Source organism: Papaver somniferum, chromosome 2, assembly GCF_003573695.1.
Source record: "Papaver somniferum cultivar HN1 chromosome 2, ASM357369v1, whole genome shotgun sequence".
NCBI lineage: Eukaryota > Viridiplantae > Streptophyta > Magnoliopsida > Ranunculales > Papaveraceae > Papaver > Papaver somniferum.
Window position 1 is genome coordinate 54,832,299 of NC_039359.1, and position 9,023 is coordinate 54,841,321.

The window sequence follows — 9,023 nt, forward strand, 5'->3', positions numbered from 1 at the left end:
GATTCAGTTATATGGTTGGTATGTGAACTAGTGGAATATAATTGAATCTTTAGTATTTTGGTCTGTACCATGTTTTAATGTTAACATAAACTTATTCGGTTAATTTTCAATTGCAGTCTATACTTTGGGACAAACCTTCGAGCCTAAAACAACTCTAGAAGAACATTACTTGCTGGTCACTGATGTTCGCTTCAATCCAAGTATGTCGCGCTTGGATACCTCCTCGCTTGACATAATCTCAGGATCTGGGATGCTGACAATATTATGTTCTTCAACAGAGGCTCGCTATGAATGCTTCATACGTGGGTTTCAATGTATGTAGTCTTCTTCCTGTTTATTTCCCTCTGCATCTACTTACTGTCGGTGAAGAACACTGAGACACATCTACTTGAGTTCCTTTCTTTTTGTTTCTTAACGCCTTGAAAGCCATTGAGTGAGCCTAAACTGTAGTTTGGTTATGATCTAATCAGTTCATGATTAAGTTCATGCAATCATTAGGTCTCTTAACAGCTTCAAATTTTATAAGTTCTATGTAGGTAGTTAGTAAGTTTTCATGTGTTCCCTTAGAAATTTTGTACTTAGAAAAATTTTGGTATTTAGAAAAATTTCAGTTCTTTTTCATATGAATCTGATATGAATGGATTGAATATGAAATGAATTGATTCAAGAACATATTATTGAATGTGGATGATGAATGCATTGAAAGGTGTATGTAGGGTATTGAATTTAGAATTCCGGCTTATTTCCGGCAAAAATGAACTGCCAGTCAGCCTTGACTTGGTCAAGGCTGACTGGCAGTAATTTTTTTGCTGTTACAAAAAGGTTCATAACGGCTCTTAGCTGTTTCAATTTTCCTCGTAGTAACGGCTACGGCCTGTTACTAATGTGCCAAGTAGTAACGGCTACAACCTGTTACGACTCTGTTGTTACAAATGTTTCGTAACGGCCTTCAGTTGTTACCACCTGTCATTTCGTAACGGTCTACGCTGTTACTAATGCCTTTACAACCAAGAATTAGTAACGGTTGCATAGCCGTTAAACAATTGTAACACCCACTTTTGAAACAGGCGATGGCCGTTACAACCCGTTTTAGTAACGGCGAAACCTGTTACTAATCCCAGAATTTGGTGTAGTGATAATCCAATGGGTTTACGTTAGTTAAAATTGATAACGAAAAAGTAAAACCATTATAGATGACTTCTTATAGAACCAACACATTTTATATATTTATATAATTATAGAAGTGCCATGGACAACACTCCAAGCGAACACCTTAAAAATTCCAAAACTATCTATCTGTTTTCTAGAAACTATATAAATACTCTTAATCTAACGGGTATGAATGTCTAACGGATTTTCAAGGTTGCATCCGGGCCCAATCCGTAATCCGTTGGATTTCAAAAATCTCATCCATATCCAATCCATTAGCGAACGGTCCGGGTATCCATCCACAAAAATATGGTTGGTCCCGGTTAAATCCGCGGATTACGGGCCTAATGCTCACCCCTAGATGCAAACATAAAGATGTCGTGTGGCACTAACGAAGAAAATTATTATCCAACATGTGCCTCGTGGCCCAATAGAATGCCATGTAAACTAAATATCAACATTTCTGCCCCAAAAGAAGTGAACTAGCTAGTAGGAGGAAGTCTAGGAGATGGTTGTTTTTGAGGTTACTGCGGGTACAAAGTTTAAAAACCGATAATGGATGATTCCCAATTTGACCTGCTTTTGAATTCCGTGATGGGAATGCATGATTGACGTTGCCACACCATAAATGTTCAGGCATGGTGGATAAACACCAGTTTGATGTATAACAGAAAGTTCTTTAGGTGGATTCATGTCCCTTGCAGTAATGCTACTTGCTACATAGGACAAGATGCATGGCCCCTCTTTTCAGCTTTTTATCTGAAGTTCTGAACCACAATCATATTTTCAGCTTGGTGCAGGTTTTGCCATGGAAAGAGTAAATAACCTTTCAACTTTCTTCATATCATCAAATCTTATTGAATACCAAATCGAAATCGGTATTTCCCTGATCAGTATCGTGTTAGCCTATGTCTTCATGCACAGATGGAATCAAAGGAATGTAAAAGGCCCAAAATCATGGCCATTCATTGGTGTTCTTATCGAGCTTCTAATGAACTACCATAGATTGCATGATTGTGTAACTGAATACTGCGTTGAATCAAAAACATTCAAGGTGTCACTGCCATTTACAGAGCCTGCAAATGTCGAACATGTTCTAAAAACCAACTTCCACAACTAGCCCAAGGGTGAAGCTTTTCATACATACATGGAAGAGTTGCTTGGAGATGGAATTTTTAATTCAGATGGAGAGATGTGGAAGCAACAAAGAAAAATTTCTAGTTTCGAGTTTGCATCTGGTAACTTGAGAAACTTCAGCACCACTGTCTTTAGAGACTGTGCATTGATTCTCTCGGGTATTTTGCACCAAGCATCAATCGTTAACAAGGAAAGTGATATGCAGGTCAGTCAGTAAATCCCAACTATTTGAAAGTTTCCTTAATCCTTATATTTGTATTTGACTTAGCATAGAGTATTAATTTTTCTTTATTGATTAGGAACTGTTGCTGAGGACGACTCTGGATTCTATATGTAAAGTTGGATTTGGGGTGGAAATTGGAACACTATCTGATGAGTTACCTGATAATCGTTTCGCTAAAGCTTTAGATTATGCAAGTAGTAATGTTGCATATAGATTCGCCAACCCTTTATGGAGATTAAAGAGATTTTTTAATGTTGGGTCTGAAGCTTTGTTTGTCGAAAGTATCCAAGTCATTGATGAATTTACATACAATTTAATTCATAAAAGGAAAGCGGAATTAGAAGGAGCTAAATTAACTGAAAACAATGGTAACATGGTAAAACATGATATATTGTCAAGATTCATTGAGTTGAGTGAGAATCCTGAGAATAACTTAACAGACAAAAGTCTTAGAGATGTCATCATAAACTTTGTTTTAGCGGGACGTGACACAACTGCATCAACATTAACTTGGTTCATATACATGATTGCGGTAAACCCTACTGTAGCAGAGAAGATCTACAAGGAGCTTATAACATTTGAAGAAACTCAAGCCAAGGAAGTGATTGGATATAACCTTGAGAAGGGACCAAAATGTTTCACCGAGAGAGTAAAACAATTTGCAAGTCTATTGAATTTTAATTCACTTGGAACGTTATCATACTTGTATGCAACAATCACCGAGACACTTCGTTTGTACCCTGCAATTCCCCTCGTGTGGAACCCTCCAGATTTTGTTTTCCTATACTAATTGTTTTAGTAACGTGTTATAATAAATCAATTTTCCTCATATACTTGCAGTATCCGAAAGGAGCATTAGAAGACGATATTTTACCTGATGGAACAAAAGTAAGAGCAGGAGGACTGGTATCTTATGTCCCATACGCCATGGGAAGAATGGTGTACAATTGGGGACCTGATGCAACAATATTTAACCCTGATAGATGGTTCAACAAACAAGGGTTATTTCAAAGTGAATCACCGTTCAAATTCACCGCATTTCAGGTAAGAATTCACGAATAGATAATTGCAATTTAAACAAGTCCTAATGGAACATGAAATGTGAATTGTATTGATGCTCATGCAGGCTGGACCAAGAACATGCCTAGGAAAGGACTCAGCGTACCTGCAGATGAAGATGACACTTGCTATCTTGTGTAGATTCTTCAATTTTCATTTGAGTCCAAACCATCCTGTGAAGTACAAAATAATGACAACTCTAACTATGGAGCACGGATTGAAGCTTACGGTAAATGCTAGGCAATCTTGATATGTTTAGGAAAGAAAGGGATCCATACCCTGGATCCATTTGTATTGTCATTTATGATTATTGGTTGGAATTAATCACTCATACTGATCTCTTCTTTTAAAGGGAAGGTTATAAGTTGAAACTGCAAACACTAAGCAATTAGTAGACTGGTTGGAGTCTTGACTATAAAGTAGATATAATTCTAGTAGGTTCACCTTGATAAGTATAAAATGTATGTGGGATTTGGTATTCTTCATTTATCAATTTATCATAATCTTAATGTCTTAGAGTAGACACCACGTTAATCAATTTATCATAATCTTAATTTCACCAGGAATGCAACAAGAACCAATAACGATAGAGTAACGGCAACCACTAACTTATATGCGTTGTATTTATCATAACTGATAGTCACTGAGTCACTCAAGGACATCAAAAACTCACCAATAACCTTAGATACCTAATCATAATCGCAGCATTGATGAATGGCCGGCAAGAGGATTGTAGTCAGTTTATTAGGTACTTGGGCTTTACATCAGGAAAAAGATATATGTGTTCCCATATTACACCATGCATGCATATTCGAGATGAAAAACGTTTTGTAGTTCTTGACAAACGTAATTCAAGAAAGAAGCGCTATCTTGTTATAATTGTGGGTGCAAAATACCGCACACCTAATAGTAAGGCGATGAGATACATTTGATAAAAAACGAATATGACGCGTTCATTATATTTCTGCTGACAAATGAGATGACGTCACCAAGTCACACAAAAAGTATGAAGATCAGCGCGGTGGTTAAAATGTGAGCGCGGTAAATATAATGAAGGATGATTATAACGCCCTCCCAGATCCGAAAATAAGGGCTTTATTTGTTGTCCTCCACTTTGTAACCCCTATAAAAGAGACAAAAAGCCATTGTAAGAGAGATCTTTTTGAGAGTTGAAACAAGAATTTTAGGAGAGAGAAAGTTATTTTGTTCTCCAAGTTAGGGTTTTCTTTCATCCATTTTATATTTGTTCTATCTTCTAATGAAAATGATTTAGAGTTTTTCTTATGATGTCTTAGATTCATTTCATAGATTTACTTGGGTGTTAGTTGTAGGATTTCCTGCAATTACATTTTGGCGCTATAATACAGCTTAGATGCGTAAGAGGATGATCCCTGCCTGTGAAGTTTGTTAAAAGCTGTTTCACAACAATTATCAAATTTATGTCCAAATTAAAATTTTCAGTATGGCTTTTATCAGTTTTGAGAGTTTCTGAGTTCTAGATCTAAAGAAAATAATCTTAGTTTTCTCTTCAGAGAAGGAATCTCTTGTGGTAGCAACTTTCCTAAATCTCAACAGGTTATTTCATAACTTGTGAAAAGAGAGTATCATTTCAGGAACAAAGATGGTGAAATACCAGTACCACCAAATCTTGGAGTAGAGCCACCATCAGGAAAAATGAGCAGAGAATTTTGTGTCTATCATCGCTTTCTTGGCCACAACACAAACAACTGTCGAAATGTGCAAAAAATCATACTGAGAATGATCGAACAAGGAAAATTAAACCATTTCTTAGCTACACCGCAACCAAATTTACCACCACCACGAGAAGGACCATCACCCAGAGCGGAGACTGGAAAGAATAATACATGATCGAACTGGGAACAAATGCAAAGAATTTGTACTGCCATTCAATAATTCACTCATTCAGAAGCATATAAGACTTTCCAGACAATGTGTAAAGCAGAGTCTATGCACGAGATGATGAAGGAACAGAAATATTCAACTTATACAAGGTATCACCACTTCATGGTTGGCAGAAGCAACCTATTTCATTTAGTGCAGAAGAAGTCCCAGGAGGTTGTGTATTGCACGTCAGTCCATTGGTCGTTAAATTAGAAATTATACCAAATAGGAGAAGCGGAGAAGAGAAAAATGATGATCAAGACGCATGGGAGATAAATATAATCCTCATAGATTCTGCCAGCTTAGTGGATATTTTCTTTTATCACGCGTTCAAAACTATGGGTGGTAAAGACTCGGACCTAATCCCTTCAACTTACAAAATATACGGATTCAATGGATCAACAAACAAGCCTAAAAGAGAAATCACCATGCGGATTCCACTCAAAACTCTAACTACAAAGGTGGTATTTTGTGTAGTCGATGTTGAGTCTCCCTACAACGCTTTGATAGGCCGACCTTGGCTACATGGAATATTAGGAGTCGCATCAACATTTCATCAGTGCATCAAATTTCCGCTACCTCAATGAATAAGAATGATAAGAGGAGACACTATAGAGGCGAAAAATTGCAATGAAATAGATGTTGAGAAAAGTGAAAAGCGTGCAACTAAAAGAAGAAACTAAAAAGACGAGATAAAAGAGAACAAAAGAAAGGAAAGATTAATGGTTGATGTCATAAGTAAGAGCGGGGAAATGGATCAAATTCGCACAAAGGAGACAACATCAACATCAAATCTTGAGTACAATAAGCGCGTCAAAGAAGGGGAATTCCAGCCAGGAGATCTAGTTTTGTGGAAAATACCGCCTTATCAGAAGAGAGAAGACAGTAAATTGGAGAAGGCATGGGAGGGACCATACGCTATAAAGAAAGTTGTTGGAAATGAAATATACGAGTTGATGGATTATGAAGGAAAGAATGAAGGTCGAAAACTTGATCATTCTTGGAACCAAATATATTTGAAGAAATATCTTCATTAGGAAATGCGGAAATCATAATATAGTTGAAGGACGTAATTTGAGTGCGAATTTAATGAAGAACAAGAATGCAAGAAGCAAAGAAGTTATCTTGAGAAATGATGTATTTCAAATAGATAGTTCTCATGAATCAAACATATGAATGAAAATGAAAGATTTCATCTTCAAAATGAATACATATTTCATATACAATACAAGTAGAAGAAGAGGCAAAAATAATACCTTAATAGGAGGCAATAAAAGTTAAAACCTCTAACTAGGGAGGCTAGGAATCTAATTGTAGCGTGCATCCTAGTTCGCATAAATGCAAGAGGCAAAAATAAGACCTAACACGCGTCACAATTGGGGAAATCCTAGTAATGCATGGCTCGGGTGAAAGCCATACCATCCCTGGAACCTGAGTCGTGGAGAATTGGGGTGAAACAAAAGCCTATCCAGCAGAGATTCCTGGGTTAATAGCCCAAGGTACTAAGTTCTCTCCTAAGGAGTGTAGAAACTCGATCAGGGAGCCGAGGTACACGGTTGAGTCAAGAGTGCATGGGGCGTCTGGAGCGTACCCGGCCATTCTTGAAAAGTTCTGACTATGATACATTAGGTCCTCAAGAAACCCCACTTAGGGTGTGATCTCGAAAGAGGTCACGAAAACAACTAACTGTTGGCATAACCGGAGGGGAAGATACCAACCTAACCCGTTAGGGGTAAGCTTCCTTGAAGGTAAAATCAGGGGGAAGATAAGGACGACGCCCTCCATTGGGGATCTGAATTGTATCAAAGATGTCAATTTCATGGGGCTGTGGATCAAAGGATAGTGTAGGCCTGTCGTATTGACACGTCAATATATCCTGTAGAGGAAATCATACGAAAAGATGATAAGGCGAAGTCAATAGGTCATTATTTGAGAGAGTAATTGTAAAGACCCTCAAGCTCGTCAACGCTATTAGACCTGTCAAGAGACGATTAAGCCATTAATAACTCGATTAGTTTAACACGAACACTAATTAATAGAAATTAATCTAACAACGATTTGGATTCAAAACTAGTACTATTGGATATATCTCGAAAATTTATGCGGAATGGACTACTTGAACGTGTCATTCAGACATCGGACGAAGGGGATATCATCAAATTGATTTGAAGGGCAAAATGGTCTTTTTAATAGATAGGCTGACCTAGACTTACCTTATCGAAGAGAGTGTGTGCACTAGTATTTCTCTTGGTCTTATCTCGTCATCCATCGAGCAGATAAGCTCATTCTCTTCCCTTCTTCTTCTTCATTCTTCTTTCTTTCTGCTTCTCTTTCCTTCTTCTTCTTCTTCTTCTTCTTCTTCATTCTTCTTTCTTTCTGCTTCTCTTTCCTTCTTCTTCTTCTTCTTCTTCTTCTTCTTCTTCTTCTTCTTCTTCATTCTTCTTTCTTTCTGCTTCTCTTTCCTTCTTCTTCTTCTTCTTCTTCTTCTTCTTCTTCTTCTTTTGTTCTTCTTCTCTACGTCTTTAAGAGAAATCGAATGGGAGTTATGTGATCGGCAGAACGTGGGGAAGATTATTAAGTAGAAGATGGTGATGATGTTGTGGTTGTTTGAGAACGAGATGAAGAGAGTAGAATTGTTGATGTAAATTGAAGAGGTGATTTATGAATTTAGGGTTTATGTGGAATTGAGATGTGAATCGTGTTGCTGATTGATGAATAAGAAGAGGGTTGTTGTTTAATTACCGTTATTGAGTTGTTCTGATGGTCGAATCAGAAATTAGGGTTTCTTAGAGAATTAATTCAAAGTGGTTTTAGTGATGTACAAGATGATTTGAGGACTGGGTTTAGATGATTGAGGAACGTGTTGAAGTAAATTGGTTGATATGAGTTGTTCGTGAAGAATTGGTGAAATTAGAGTTTATGTTCTGTTCTTCCCCAAATTGTAACTAGGGTTTGTAGATTGAATTGTATATTAGTGGAATTGATAAGTAAACTGAGTTGTTGGTGGGTGAAGAGTGACTGGGTTGTGGTTGTGGTTTAATTGAAAATGTAAAATGGTTTTGTCGGAGGATCAGTAAGTTAGGGTTCTAAAGAGGATTGAGAATAAATGGTAGAGATGAAGGCTAGGGTTTGATTATGTTGGCAAGAAGGTGTTGGATCTATTATTGGTTTTGGATGAACTAAAGTTGGGGATGAAGATTGTTGGATTTGGTTAAATTAGGATATTTGTGGATGTGGTTGGTGAAACAACAATTCAGAAGGTACTAATGTTTGGGTAAGCCTATAAATAATATTGTTGTTAGTATTTTGATTTGAACTGTTTTAGTTATTGAGTTTATGAGTTGTATTGAACAAGAATAGGGATTTGATGAATTTAATTGATTGGATTGGATGAATGTTAAGAGATTATAAATATGGAGTTTTGTTGGTGGTATTGAACTGGTGATGCAGAATTGGTTGAAATGAGTATGATTGTTGTGTCTGAAGTGATATAAATTGTTGATGATGCAGTATAGAGTTGCAGGTGAAAGAGTAATGGTGAATAGTGATGATG

General features: G+C 37.0%; 1 pseudogene; it reads left to right on the forward strand.

Annotated features, from left to right (window-relative positions):
- The first annotated feature begins 11 nt into the window (after window positions 1–11).
- On the forward strand, window positions 12–3,822 carry LOC113351059 (annotated as a pseudogene).
- The last annotated feature ends 5,201 nt before the right edge of the window (window positions 3,823–9,023 follow it).